The sequence below is a fragment of the Topomyia yanbarensis genome, chromosome 1 (assembly GCF_030247195.1).
Source record: "Topomyia yanbarensis strain Yona2022 chromosome 1, ASM3024719v1, whole genome shotgun sequence".
Taxonomy (NCBI): domain Eukaryota; kingdom Metazoa; phylum Arthropoda; class Insecta; order Diptera; family Culicidae; genus Topomyia; species Topomyia yanbarensis.
Window position 1 is genome coordinate 109,313,328 of NC_080670.1, and position 16,473 is coordinate 109,329,800.

Genomic DNA, 16,473 nt, shown 5'->3' on the forward strand with positions numbered 1-16,473 from the left:
TATAACGCTCCCATAAGCTGCTATTGAACTTTTTGTCGATCGGACTTTCGGTTCCGGAGTTACGGGTTGAAGAGTGCGGTCACCCAGCAAATTAGCATATAAAATTGTAATACCATGATATCCAAATGGTGTAATACATATTAAAAACGGTGCAACATAACTCGAATTTGCGGGTCTAGATTACTAATGATCATTCTAAGCAGCTTTGACCATAATGACCACCTATGACGGTTCTTGATGCCCCTGGTACTTTCCAAGTTCGTAAGTTAATCCCACACCTTTTTCTCAGGGAATTCTTGACCGATTTTCATAAAATTGGTTTCAAATGAAAGATACAATACTCCCATGGACTGTTGTTGAATTTAATTCGTATCTGACATTTGGTTCCGGAGTTACAGGTTGTTTATTGCGACCACATAGAAATTTCCCATACAAACCGGTAAAATCGTAATACTTCAAAGGATAAAAATACATTTCTATTTGCAAGTCTAGATTACATCGTTTATCTTTGCAAGTCTAGATCACTGATAGCCAATCAAAGATTCCAGAATTAGTCACATCGATTACTCGGTGATTACTGAACCGATTTTCGTAAACCAAATCTCAAATAGAGGGTATAATATGCTGTTGGGTGTTGCATACTCCATCAGCATCCTCTCAACTTCCCCTCACGCCATCTCTTTCTACATCAACGCCTCCCTCCCTCCCCTTTGACCTATATTCTCTTCATCCACCATATACATATAAGTGAATTTGGAGTCACTGAGCTCAAATTTGATATCGAAAAGATCAGATCAATTCATCTCATAGTGATAAATTGATTTTGTCACACATTTTATGATATAAGTTTTGCCAATAGTTGGAAATGAATACGAAAGAGAACATAAATAAACTATTCGATTTCATTATCGTCAATTCGGTCGTTGCGGATTAGATTTCAATGTACCTTAGTGAACTGTAACTTATTTTTACTACAAATTTTATATAAGATGATAGAATCTATCGGCATTCTTACTATGACTTTCAGCTATCAACTCGGTATCGTTTGTTGGTTTTAATCGACGATTTTATTAATTGTATGTTTAGGCTAGCCTCAATTCGGTTGATTTCTTAGCTGTATTTTCGATTTAGGTATAACACTTTTTTACATTTTAACGACATTTAATTAGCGATTACTGGGTTAGGTAGGGAAAGTTATGGAAATTTAGAGCCATAGTACTCAAATGAGAGCAAGAATGTGAAGTATACAGATCGGAAAACTCGAAGTATCTTTAGAAAAAGCGCTTCTGGTATAATCTAGCCAAATATTAAAAGACGCCTTTCTACTACTTATGCGCAAATTAATAAGTATTTATGCCTCGTTAGCTTAGTGTCGACTATCAGAGATAGTACTTCATCAGCCTTTAACTTCGCAAATTCTGTAGCATAAGCACTCAAGTTAACTAGCAGAATTTTCATAATAACTTGCATCAATTTTAGACAATTCTAATACAGTGAAGATCCGTTTTAATAGCCCTTTGGTGAGTTCTAGGCTGTTAAAACGGGGATATTGACAAAATCGGGACATATATTTTTCTTTCTTTTTAACAACCGAAGTTCTTAAACTATTCTTCTTTAGTCCCTAGATATAGCCTAATAACCCTTTCCGATTATTTAGTTTAAATTTCGCCTAATAGGGTTAGACAGCGCAAAATTGAAAATAAAATTAATTTTTTTTTTCGTATTAAGGCTCTCTAAAGTAAGAAAAATATGCTCAAGAAAAAATTTACTCGAATTCGACTTGGTTCGTCTGCTAGAGCTCATCAAACTACCAACTATCGATTTTCATATGAGCCTGACAAAATCGTGGGCTGATAAAATCGGGTCTTCACTATAATCTATCAATCGTACAATGTAATGGTACAACAACATGATAACAAAGTTCCATAAATACCGTTCTGCGACTGTAGTCTCCGCCGCAAAATAGATCTTTGTCACACACGTCCATAGCGAACTAGTCCATTGTTCACATTGTTCTTTCAAATTGATGTTCTTTGGGTGTTTCAAACAACTCGAATAATTAAAAATCATCTTGGATTTTGTTCTGTTTGCTTTCATCCATTTCTGGACAGCCAGTTTATAAAAGGAGCAAATGATTTATTTTAAATCTGCATCTTTTCCTATACACTAATTATAAGTTTTTTCCTTTTTTTTCGACTATGTTAGTCACATTTTCTTTTTTACGTTTTAACGACATTCAATTAGCTAGAGATTACTGGGTAGGGAAAGTTATGAAACTTAGAGCCATAGTACTCAAGTGAGAGCAAGGATGTGAAGTAAACAGATCGAAAAACTAAAAGTGGCAGGGTCATTAGAACAGGCTTAATATCGTGCGGGCTTAATTTTTGCCTTTTGATAATGAGGGTCGAGCTTAGGCGAATAACTACGAATCACCCGAGTTCACTATCATGTGTCCTGATAAAGGTAGACGTATCTATCTTTATCGTGACAACAACTAATTATAACACTATTTGTAACTTGTATGGACTTGTCAGCTTCAGATTCATCCAAATCTGAAAAAATCAGATCCGTCCAGATTTCGAAAATATATATTTTAGCTAATTGTCAGCTTAGGGGCCATGCACAAATAACGTAGCTTTTTGCCTTTTTCATATAGAAAGGATGTGCAATCACTCTAAAAATCGTCAACCTGATCCTGGCATTGACATAAGGTTTCTGGGTTTTAACAAGAGAGATTTACACCCCCCCTCCCGATCACCGGTCACCACCAATTTAAATTCCCCTTAGATCACCCCTCATTGCACCCTTCCCCCAGGCCACCACCCGATACATCACTCATACCCCTCCCCCTCTCAACCCCATCATCTTTATACCACCGCTACAGCACAAGACATTCCGAATTAAGCTGGGGAGTGGTTCGTTCGTAGTTAGCAGGAAGACAACATTGAACTAATGCTGATTAGGCTAATAAAGTATGATATTTTTTTGTTTCAAGTGTTTCACCGTCGACACATAGCTCATCAGGTTCGTGGCTGGCAAACTATTGTGTGTATGTGTAAAGTGTACTAAGAATGTAGTAGATGTTTCGATAATTGAAACGAACATAACCAGCCACTCATAGTTTAAAGAAATGAGAGTTAATGATCTTTATTCTATTTTCCTCAAGTTACAGGAAAAGAATGAATCCTTAAGAGCTATCACTTTTACTTATAACCTAACACTTCTTACATTCTATGCTCCGATAAGGTGCAGGTACCGTCGTCATTGATGTGTGTGCTGCGGAAATGTCCTGTCTCGGGATTTCCGATCACGTCTCGGGACCTATGTAAACATCGTGCTAGAAGGTGGTGTGCAATGGTGACCATCGTCGTCGGGGCGGTGTGCTAGATAATTGTACCTCATCCTGTCGGGTCGCAATCTCACCTCGTCTGAACGTTTTATGACTGTCATCCGGTGTTGAGGTATGCTGATCCTTACGTTGCTAATTGGTGGACGCCGGTGCCGATGCGATACGATGTTGGTAACTCCTCCCCTCTTAAATTGCTTTGTCCTCAAAGCAGTTATTGGAACTAGGGATTTGGCTGTATGCCCGCGAGTGGTTCGCCATGCGAGATGTTGAAGTTGACTCTGGCTTTTCGTTTTCTGAGAAAATAGAGAAAGTATTTTCAGGCAATGGTTAAAAGAATTACCGTAGAAACTCCGATAGATCCAATTGTTCCAAGCATCCAGCTTCTCGAAGTCAGGTTTACCATCTCCAGCTACTCGCGTTATTCCAGCGTGATGTTTTGAAGATACTCTCTACGTTTGCAATGCATTTATTAGATTCATCTCGTTCACTCGGATACCCGTTGTTGGAAGATAAGGGCGTCTCTTCATAGTAGCCTCTCCGTTTGTATAAACTTCTCCGTTAATCTGTATTGTGCATCACTCGAAATTGATCAAATATGATCCGTTTATATTCTGGACATGGTCGCTGCAATTGGACAGAAGTTCGGCTACCGCGTTATTTATGAGTATTGTTCCCTCATTGATCCTTTTGATCGATCATTGAGTCGGGCCAACTCTTTCAAATGTGCACTTCGAAGTTTTTCCATTTGCAAGTCGGTGGATATATTCGGGAGCTTGGCTTATCTGTGTGGCTTCACATACAAAAAGATTATTGTTTGGTTTGCATGGTCGATCTGATGAGAAAAATTGGGTTTCGTTGTGTAGAAGGAAGTTGTACATAGTAGAAACTCTCTTGCCGAATTAGATTAGAAGCTCAAAATAGCTGTACTCGTATTGCTGTCTAGTGATTTGCGATACCTTTAACATGTATGCAACATGAGTATTATTCGTAATCACTTGGGCGGATGACAAAGACATTAGTTCTTCTAATGATGATATGCTGATGTCTTGTGAATCCAAATAGTCTACAACGGAAATCAGGTCTTTGGTGGTGAATAGTTTGCTATTTGGGATTCCATGTTTGGCGATGGTAATAGCATCTTCGATGATGTCCAGCTGCTCTTGCAAAGCCTCGATGTTGAATACCATGATCAAAAGGTTGATGAAAACAGCGTGCTATTGGTCGCGCTCTCGTTCGTTTCGCTGGATGGTATTTATGATGCCGGTAATGGTATTTAGGCGAATCTCAATGGCATTATTGATACGTATTTGCTTATCGTTCTCCGTGTTTAGTGAGTTTAATGCCTTCTCGATCATTCGTAGATCGTCTGCATCCAGGTTTCCTCCAATCCACCTCCAGGCGATTCCAATCGCATCCCATCGCTTGGAGCGGCTTAATTTTATTGATTTTAATTTTAGAAAAGAATCGGAAAGTCTTTGCTTCCTTGCTTGAATAAGGTCGTACAATGGACCAAAAACTTCCTGCTTTATATAAATGTCGGTTATGTTATTTATTGTATTTTCGATTTCCTGTAAATCAATCGGGTGTATGATTCTAACATACCCCTTTTTTATTTGAGCCTTTCCGAGAGGTATTATGGCTACCGGATTTTCATTTATACTATGAATATGAAGTGTCGCACTGACACAAACAATTAAACCTAGTCTGTAATAAGAGAAAAGAGAAGAGAAAAAGTAATAGAACTTTGAACATCATCATTTGGAAAACTTCCTCAAATCCGACTTATGAATTTTCCTGTCTTTACTATCGATAACGTAAGTAGTATGATTTTCTTTGATTTTGATTTTCCTGAATTTGGGGTCCCTTTTGGAGATACTATTGACTTTTTCGAATGCATACCTATTTTGTTTATAATTTGAATAAATGGGATCCTTTACATTCTCGTTCTTATTTTTAAAAATTTGAATTACTCTTTCGAGATTATCTTGTTTTTGTTTTGCGAAATCTGGCTGTGAAAGGTTATCAATATTCACACGGGTGTATAAATTTTTTGGTGTGTCTCTTACAAAAGAATGAACAGTATTGTTATACTTGTGGACAGCTATTTGGACTATGTCGTGTATACTTAAATTTGGCTAGTATTTCTGCTGCATCTAATGATTTCTCTAATTGTGGAATGAACTCTTTCTATTTGTCCGTTCGTTTCAGAATGATGGACGGGGGTTTTGAAAATGTTAACTCCTAGCTTTCTTATTTGCTGTTCTTTCGGAACAAAAACTTCGCTCGTTATCTATTGTTATACTAGAGGGAATATCCCAGTCGTAAAGAAGTTCTAAAAGGGGTCCTTGTATGTGAGCGATAGATCTAGATTTAATAGGTTTAATTTTAACAAATTTTGACAATTTATCTATTGAGGATATGAAATTAGTTGATTGGTTGAACACAAATATATCAATATGGACTATTTTGCTAGGGTAGGTAGGTATAGGTGTATTTGCTGGAAGAGATTTCTGAGGATGTCGATCATATTTTTCAGTTTTACAAATTTCACAAGTTTTCACGAAATCTTTGACTTGTCTATTCATACTTGGAAAGTAATAAGTTTTGATTAATTGCGCGACATTCTCTTGCGCATTTCTATGAGCATAATTATGAATTTCATTAATTTTTTTTTATTTGGTCATTCTCGTCATATATATCCTGAACCATTTTTTGAGAAAATCTTGCTTTGACCATGCGGGGGTTAAAGTTTTCCTTGTAAATTTCCTGGATTAGTCCCATTATGGGCTCACTAGTCATTATGCCATTAAGAATATTTGGTTGGAAAAATTCTTTGAGTTTTTCTGTTAGAAATTTTTTTGTAAATTTTGATTCTGTAAATATGTGCCGTTTGTATTTTCTAAAGTGGATAGATAGTTTGTAACTAGAACGAGGTTCTATTCTGAAAATCAGCTGGTTTTTAAAACGTTAATTGGGGATTCTGTAGAAGGGATATAGGAACTGTCATCATTATCGGCCGAATGAACTGTTGGTGTGAGTGAATTTAATTGAATTCTTGATAACGCGTTCGCAACGACGTTTGCCTTTCCTTGCTTATAGAACATCTCATAATCGTGCTCCTCAATATAGGCTTTCCATCGTTTTAGTTTTGCGTTAGAATTCTTCGGAGATAAAGCGAATGTTAAAGGCATGTGATCAGTATAAATACTGATCTTAGCACCATAAATGAAATTCCTGAATGAATTTAGAGCCCAAACAATGGCTAAAAGTTCCTTCTCATTAGCAGCATAATTTTCTTCAGTTTTCGATAGTGATTTGGAAATAAAAGAAATGGGTCTTTCTACTTGCTCAGTCATTTGAGAAAGAACTGCCCCGAGAGCCTTATCTGAAGCATCGGTTGTAAGGACAAAAGGTTTAGAAAAATCTGCGAAAATTAATACATCATTTGAAGAAAGAATATTTTTGAGTGTCTTGAAAGCTAGTACACCATCTTAATCAAGATTGATTTTGAAGCTTTTCGATTGAAATTTTGAAATTTGACGATGGCCGTCCTCTCCTCTTAGCAGATTCGTTAAAGGTTTAGCAAGTTTTGAACAATCCTTAATAAATTGTCTATAGTAACCAGAGAGGCCTAAGAACATTCGAAGTTCTTTCAAATTAGAAGGTTATGGGTATTTTTGTATTGCCTCAATTTTTTTAGGGTTTGGTTTAAGACCATTATTGCTTACAATGAAACCTAAAAATTCTACTACTTGTTTTCAAAAATTCGGATTTGTCCGGTTGAATTCTGAAATAGACCTTTCTCGTCAAAAATTTTTATATGATAGGATGCTTCCTTTTTTTATCCCCAATTCGTTACTTCCTATTGCCGCGATGATTTGGTACCTCCAACTATTGAAAAAATCAAAAATAGTGCAAGCTGCTCATTTAACCCCATATTCTGAATACCTATCTTGCCTTGTTTCCCCGTATTTTTACACCATTTGGATGAATTTCCTGTGAGGAATACTAAAAGGATGCCAGATCTGCATATATATTAGTAAATCTGTAGATTTTGCGTTTTCACTGCAGATCTTTTGCAGATTACAAAAATTTAGCAGAACAAAGCCTATGCCAGCCAATTTATACACCAGCCTTCAACATTTTTGATCATTTAAATTATATACATACTACATTTCTACGTCGCATTTATTGAAGATTTTTGTAGCAATCTGCAGACTTTTATATTTTTACTGCAGGCTATTGTTTAAATAGACCTGGCATCACTGATGCTGAAATGATTCATTCATATACCTGTCAAAAATATAGAGCATTGTGTGAAAACGTATAACCTCACTTTTCTGACAGTTCGGTGTGCTTGTTTACCTAAGATTTGTTTACACGGACTTTTAAAATTTACATTACTTGAATACTTTCGATGCTCTTTGAAAGAATATCAACTCAAGAGGGATGAGGATTGGAACAATGGTAACCTAGTTCATACATTGACCAATCGGCGCTGGATGTAAAACCCGGTGGCATATGCTGAATCGAAAGATCAAGCATTGGGCTATAAAACGATTGCTTTCTGGATGATGGATAAGGATTTGTACACATTTGTTTGTTTGCTCGTGGGTTAATTCCTAACAAGATGATCCGATTGATTATTCATTTTTAGGTGGTGAAGTTTACCTGAACTTTATAGGTAACGAATTCGGTCGATGATAAGTTGTTGTAATGATTTTGATCGTTCAATGCCCATATCGAAGAACGTTTCCATTGGTCAGAATGCCTACCAGCGTATGATAGCTGTAAACATGAGGACAACAAGGTTATCGCTTTCGAATGGAACAATAATTTATTATTCGGTTTCAAGTTCCATTACAGTAAAAGTTTCGTCGATTATCGCATTGTCGTTGATTTAGCCGGAAAATGCAAAATAGCGCTCGGCACTGACGACAAGGAGTAAGAAGGATTTGATTGGACTGATGATAATGCAGAGCATTATATATTCTGGTAGAATATCAGGGAGGAGAAATTATATGTAAATTTATATTATATCCCGAGTTGCATTAATTTTGGCACCGCAATAAAGCTATCTGCAACTGCTGTCTTGTTCAAATTGGCACGAAATAACTAGGCAGCGAATGATAGAATTCATAGTCAATTTATTTACTTTTTCTGAAGGATAAGTAATTAGTATGTTGTGAATATGTGTGTCGCCGGTGCCGTGCGTTATGGTGGTACCGGACGGAACCGTTGGTCAGCAGACCGTCCTTGTCGTACTGGTCATACATGCGACGTTTTTTCTCATCTGATAGCACTTGACATGCTTCGGAGATCTGTCTTAACGCTCTCTACTTAGCGCAGGATACGCGAAACCGCTGCTAGCTTTCGAAAGAAAATTCCTAGCTGCTGCTACTCTATCAGTCTCTCTCTCTCTCTCTCTCTCTCTCTCTCTCTCTCTCTCTCTCTCTCTCTCGACTGAGGACTACAATTTCGGTCGATTAAATTATGCTATGAAAATTGTACTTCCTGGAATTTCATCTAACGAGATCAATTCATTGTGAGGAATTTCGCTGCGTTCCAATATTGCTTGCCTCTGTAGGTGACGATGTGTGTGGATTCACTTCGGCAGCCAGCTCTTATGTTTTGGGTAATTTTGCTATCTTATTCTGCTGAATAAATCATCTGCCTAAAGCCTCTACGTTATACTACGGTCACTTTAAAAACGCCCTGCTATTTAATCTTGTAGCTCTCGGCAAGTCAGTCCTGGCACTATACCGCTGACGTCGCACTAATCACGGTGATCAAACATGGCGAGAGCGGCAGTGGTTTCGTCGGAATTGTTCACTCGACAAGCAGTAAGTGCAAGGACTCTGCTACTTATGCCTGAGCCCCTCATTGAAACCTTCGTCCTGCCGGAGTGTTAGCTTTGTCCGATACCGGAGCGTATTGTTGAACCGAAGCAGTCGGCTACTGGCGCTGCTTCCTTCGAATTGGAATCGCTGAATATTCCCGTTAGCCGAATGTCCAACGTGGCCGAAGGCAAACCGATTGCAGCAACACCAGCCTTTAGCCTTCAATTCAAGTACCTGCCATTGGCATAGCGACAGACGAGTGCGGCGCGGGCTGGACTTCGGTTGACTCGGTGCCGGACGGGGCGAAACAACTGCAACAGGAGCGAACCTAGTATGGGGTGTAAAGGTCATCAATTGCCATAGATCACCAAAATGCTCTGCGACTAACATTGTGAACAAAACAAACCAAATGAAATTGATCGCAACAACGATAAAATAATCTAAATTCTACCCAAACATTTGAAAAGGGTCACTGCCAAACGTAAACCTTGAGAAAAAAGCAAAATAAGTTTTGGTCGAATTCATTATAATTCTATTTAAAAATTTAATACTGTTTTATTTAGTTTGATTGCGCAAATTGTTTATATCAGACACTCCCCTTAATTCATTGTGTACGTATTTCACTGCCTTTATAATCCTTTTGGAATCAGTTACAATAATTCTTTATAATCATTTTTTTAATATGCGTATTGCTAGTTAGGACTTTTATATCAGCCGGGCCCTTTTATAATTTGTTATAAAATCATTATCAAAATTCTTCATAATCCATTGTTGCGTTATGTTTATGCACATGGTCAGATAGATAGTTTTTAACTGGGACGTGACGTGTGTATACGAAAAAACCTAATGTCAATTGCAGCCAGGGGGAGCTGTCAAATGCAGCCAAAGGGAACCGTCAAATGCAGTGAGGCGGAACTGTCAAATGAAGCCAGTCCATTTTAAATATGTGAGGAAGAAAGAGTGGCTATGCAAGACAAGAGATCAAATGAACAGAAAAAATGAAAAAGAAAACATCTATCCACAGGTTTTGTCCCAGGATTTTAATAGAGAACATGAAAATTCGATTTGTTTGCATTTGGCAGTAGGCCTTTTTCAAATGTTTGGCTAGAAATTCCTTACTTCTTCAATGAATCATGTACAAGAAAAGTAAAAATGTTAAATTTAACGGAATAATGTATGATGCCGACATCAAATAAAAAATTACAGCTGAGCGACCTTGTTTGGAAAGTGTTAACATTTGACAGCGAACCAAACCAAGTTTCTCATACCATGATCGAATCAACAAAAATTCCAAGACTATGTAAACAATCTCTCTGAACTGTCAAAAAAGTGAGGTTAAACATTATCATGCAATGTTCTCCACCGAGAGGTTCACTTTAGTTTGTTTACATAATCAATGAACTTTGTACCGCGACTCACCACTTCATTTGCCGCGTTGCCAGGAACTCAAGCAAAAATATACAAAACGGTGTTGCCCAAACACACATTTTGAGTCCCACCATTCTTGCAAAGGTGAAAAAATACTCAACATTCTTGCATTTTTCAAATTTAAAAAAATCATTAAGAAATCACGATAGTTCCAAATAGTCTCATTTCAACGGCAATATTCATAAAAATGTGCAGTCTTTTGAATAAAAATAAGAAAAAGGGGGGTTAGGTCGGACGAGAAAGGTCTATTGGCGTTTTTCAAAGTATTAAGAACCGTTGCAAGATTTTCAAGGTGTTCTTCAAGCGTTGCGCCAAAGGTAATAATATCGTCTATGTAGACATAACAAATTTTTCCAATATGTTCGCGGAGAACATCATCCATTACGCGTTGAAAAATTCCTGGAGCATTTTTCAGACCGAATGGCAAACGGACAAATTCGCATTTTCCATTGTTTACGGAAAAAGCGGTTTTCTCAATGTCTCGTTCAGACATAGGGACCTGATGCAAGGTCCAGAGTAGAAAAGTATTTACTTTTACCAAGATTTCCGAACACAGTAGAGGTATCCGGGATTGGATACGTATCGCTGATGGTTTTGCTGTTGATTTTGCGGTAGTCGATTACCATACGATACTTCTTCTCATTTGAAGCATCCATTTTTTTTCAGCGCAACCCAAACTGGAGAATTGTACGGTGACTTAGATGGCCTGATGATTCCATCGTTGAGCAGCTTGTTGATCTGCTTTTCAACTTCCTTGTCTTGTTGACTTGTCCGGTTGAATTCTGAAATTGGCGTTTTTCAAAGTATTAAGAACCGTTGCAAGATTTTCAAGGTGTTCTTCAAGCGTTGCGCCAAAGATAATAATATCGTCTATGTAGACATAACAAATTTTTCCAATATGTTCGCGGAGAACATCATCCATTACGCGTTGAAAAATTCCTGGAACATTTTTCAGACCGAATGGCAAACGGACAAATTCGTATTTACCATTGTTTACGGAAAAAGCGGTTTTCTCAATGTCTCGTTCAGACATAGGGACTTGATGAAAACCTGATGCAAGGTCCAGAGTAGAAAAGTATTTACTTTTACCAAGATTTCCGAATACAGTAGAGGTATCCGGGATTGGATACGTATCGCTGATGGTTTTGCTGTTGATTTTGCGGTAGTCGATTACCATACGATACTTCTTCTCATTTGAAGCATCCATTTTTTTTCTGCGCAACCCAAACTGGAGAATTGTACGGTGACTTAGATGGCCTAATGATTCCATCGTTGAGCAGCTTGTTGATCTGCTTTTCAACTTCCTCCTTGAGCGCTTGCGGATAAGGGTATATTTTTGAATATACCGGGTTGTTATCCGTTGTCCTAATTTCGGCCTTTATTCTTGTCGTAAATGGAAGCTTTTCGTCTGCTGGCTGGAAAAGATCTTGAAATTTGCTTAACGTGCTTTTAAGTAATTGCTTTTCTTTGGGATTCAAATGATTATCTCTTACCTGGATGTGGTTAACCTGCTGTAGCTTATATTGACGTAAGGGTATCACATGTTTTTTATCCAGGATAAACTTCTCATCAGCTGTGTCCATTGTTGCATTCAACTCTTTTAATGTATCGTGTCCAATGATAGCGTCGAATGTTTTTAACTGACCAGTGGCGTAGCCAGGGGGGGTTGGGGGTTAAACCCCCCCCCCCCCCCCAAACCAAAATTAATTGGATTGAAAAAAAATTGATGCTGACGAATTTAATTTAATATTCCACAAAATATTTTTGGAAAAATATTCTCTGATCACTACATTGAGAACTGTGTTTAAAGCGTCATGAGAACTTTTGGAAAATTGTGGGAAGGGGATCTTGTAACTTATCTCTTAGCCAAAATCCCATAGTTGTCAAATTACTTCAATGTAAAATAAAATAACTGTCTGAATTATTATGAGCTCATTTTTGGAAAGATGCTTCAAAATATGGATTAGAGACAATTTTTCGAATGGGAATCTAAATTTGAATAGGTTGATTGCATATAAAACATAAGCTTGTTTACCGAAAACTTACATACATTTCAACATTTGCTGAAAATGTATTTTTTTAGATTGTGTAGAGTTTAGACAACAATTCAATATGGTTAACCACAAGAATAACATTTCAGAAACTAGTTGAAAGCTGATGTAATTTTGTCTCTAGCAGGTCAGGATCGGTTTTATGAGCATTGGATTTTTGTTGTATTATCAACTATATGAATAGCCTCTTAGCAGGATTTGTGTGCTACGTACTAGTACTGCAAGTTGTGAGGTTGACTAATGAAGAAAAGTAAAATTAATGCTCGATAAATTTTTAACGGTCACGATCACATTCATTCGAAACTGCCAAATTTAATAGATAGAACAATTTTGACGGTTAATCCTCCTAGAAGTAATTATAGACAAGAATTACTCTTCAACCAAATTTGGGTCGAGACTTAATGTCTCCAGCAAAGTTTTCGAAAGTGCTATTTCAAACAACTTTGTCAAAGACATAAATATCCCACATATTCAGAGTATCGAAATATAGTAGTAGAAAACCTTTACAACAAGCTATTCTGAAATTACTGTATTTGATAAATCTCTTCTGCGGTAATTGAATAATAAATTCACATTGCGTTCAAGGTGCCTTTGAAGCTTACAAAAAAATAAGGGAACTGGATTTAAAACAAATAATTCCCAGATATTAAAAGGACTCAAAAACACAAAGAGTGATTCCATTTTCAGAAGCTAGCATCAATTCGGCGCTAGCTTAGTCCGCCCACCAAGTTAGTGTTGGATTGTGATGAGATGAAGTCGAAACGCAAGTTTCAGTTCCATAATTTAGTTATAGGTTTTGTGTTCTCAACTCGCAATGATTGTTTCAAACAATTTTATCCGTGGCGCAGAAAAAATAGTTTTCACCTAAATTTTTCTTCACTAAGAAGAAATATAGCAGGTCCAGTCCATTTAAATCCCTATGTGTTGAATTCATGTAGCCCTCATATTTTCAACAAAATTGTTTGAAATGACATTATCAAAAACTTTGCTGAAGGCACCATGTCTCTTAATATTTTTGAAAAATTAATTCACCATAATTACCTCTATGAGAGTTAATCACTAAAATTTCTATATCAAAGCAGGCGCTGTTTTATGTTGATAACTTCCCGAAGTTGTCAAACCTTCAAAGTCAAGGCAACGACACGACTAGACACTTGCATTTCGATACTGTATCGAAAATCTGACTACCCCTCAGTGACTGAGGTAACTGGTACTGTCAAATTCGATAGTTGGTTGCAAAATATATAAGAATAGCAACACTTAAAAATCTTTTGTTATTTTTCTCTAACAACCGTTTTGTTACTGTTGCAACCCTTGGTTACGCAGGGTTTTATAAACAATGAAAAATATTTCGCCGCTTTATTAATAAGCCCCGTTAGAAAAATTAGTCTACCTTATGTGAATCGTGTCTACCGTTTAGCCTGTTTGCGTTCGGCACGGTAAATTAGCGGTAAGTTGTGAACATTATTCAAAAAATTTGATTTCATGTCAATTTATTATTTCCAGTGGCCACATTATTAAACAAGAAAGTTACGTCATCACACTGCAATTTTTTTAAACAACTTATATAGTTTCCTGAGCAATCCCCGGCTACGCGCAAAGTCCCTCTAAACTGTATAAGGACTTTGGGTTACGCGCTAATATTTTGTCATCCATTTGCTAATCAAATGGCGTAATCTAAAAGGTTTCGAATTTACAAGTAAGTATTTCACGTTGTTCGAATAAAATTGGAGCTTCTAATTAATTATTCTTTCTAACGTCGTATCAAGTGGTCTGTAATAGCTATGCGGAATGCGAAATAGGGTCATCCAGCTTAAGTTCGAGCAAACCAGGAGCGTTACTTTGGTAGAAACGTTGATCGAACAGGACAGCGACTGGCCGGAAGTATTAATTCAATGCGTACAATTTCAACAAGTTGGGAAATCTGCAACAAAAAGATTGGCGACAAAATGAAGAAAAAGACCCTGTTAGCTGTAATAGTTAACGAGAACATGCTTTGCAAGGTAGTAGGGAAAAGAATCATGGCACTACGAGAAAAGGGCCATCCTTTGCACGAAAGTTTGCAGCAATGACGAGGACGAAAATAATGTCGAGGAAACGCAAGGGTGATTGCGAGAAAAGTTTGAAATATTTCCATATTGATCTGATAACTATGATCAACGGAAGGAACGGATAGAAAGGTGCTATAATTTCAGACGTAAGGGGATATTTTTGACGGGTCCTGCTGTCATGTTTGAACAAGCCCTGATTCAGCATGCTTTGCATACGTTATATGCAAAGGACAATATAGACCACTTTACACTCCATTTTCCATGCTCAAGGAAGTAATGCAAGAAGTAGCCCAGCTTTCATAGTTCGACAATAAAATCGTCGAAAAAGGTAGCAAGAAAGTGGAAGAACAAAATATTGATGAGAAGTACCTAATCGCAACATCTGAGCAATCTATCGCTGCTGGATTGTCGTCCACCTGTTTCCGACAGGAGCTCGGTTCACTTGGCCACGATACACGGGGTGTTTTCCGAGTACATCAGTTAAGGAAGGTTCAAAAGCTTATGCTGAATTCTCCTCATGACAATAAATCCTAGGCGATAACGCGGCAACGAGGAACAGTTTTGCCAGCCGCTAGTATACCGATTCGCTACGAACAAACTAAGAAAATGAACGCCTCTATCGATTACGTTCACATGCTTAACACAACTCCAGTTAAACTCATTCCGGAAACGGTTCGGAATTCTGAGTAGAGTCTGTATGGTTATTAGCTCAAATGCAATCACCGATTCTGACTCAATCGGCTTCGGAATCAGCTGTTGCTGAATGATCAGATGTGTGAAACTACTTGAGTGGAAACGCATCAGACCAAAGCTGGTGTCAAGGTAATATGTAGCATGTTTTAGAACTATGGTAAGGGCAAATGGAAACTGGTCGATTTTTGTTTTTACAGATTCCGGAATCATTAAAAACGTATATGCTGGAAAAATACCGCGAAGACCTTTCGTGAAGCCAGCACCCATCGAGGTAGAAGCTGCCACTCAAGCTAGAAGGTTAAGAAAGGCACAAAGGAAAGTCCTGCTGCATACATTTCGAAAAAAATATATCGTTACCAATTTTCGATGGAAGAATTTTGTTACCGATATGCATTAATAAGGACGAAAAATAAATTTGAGCAAGATTAGTTCTTTCGTGTATTTTCAAATTTCTAATAAAATACAAACTTGGAGCATTCAATATTAATTATTCCTTTCCATTTTGGAACAACAGAAAGATAAACGCCTTACGCTAGCCGGGTAAGAAACTGATATAAAAGTAGAAATTGCTTCCTGGTTCGGGCAAGCATGGTACATCAACCACTGTTGATAAATCGCATATATTTTTCATCTGTGGTTCAAAGATATACAAATTTCGCACTTGTAAACTACTGCTACATCTGTGCCACTGTCTTCTGCGACTCGCTAAGAGAAAGTTGGCTGTCAGTACCAACAGGTATCACTCGTCCAGCTATTCGTTCAGTTTCGGTAGGCAAGCCGCTCTTTTCAATTCCAACTCTGATAACGTTGCATCGTTCGATACCTTGGGCTATAAGGAACCGCCATTCTTACCGATTTCCGGAGTACAGTATCTAGCACCAGAGCTGCTTCCTCGACTAACGGAACGAGAGCGGACTTTATCCTTCCTTCGTTTCTTTTTCTGAAAACAATAACATAGGTTTAAGTTTTACCACAGATAACAGACGTTTAGGTTCGATTTGAATCGTGTGTAAATACCCGCTACTGAAATTCCGAATAAATCAGATGTCTGAAACATGTTT

The 16,473-nt window shown here is 37.5% G+C and overlaps 1 protein-coding gene and 1 pseudogene across 1 annotated transcript in view; both read left to right on the forward strand.

The window, feature by feature from the left end:
* Positions 1-16,473, forward strand: part of LOC131694260 (syntaxin-binding protein 5) — a 2,823,745-nt gene that overhangs the window by 405,351 nt on the left and 2,401,921 nt on the right. The window lies entirely within an intron of this gene.
* LOC131694278 (serine--tRNA ligase, cytoplasmic-like) lies at positions 13,101-15,889 on the forward strand (annotated as a pseudogene).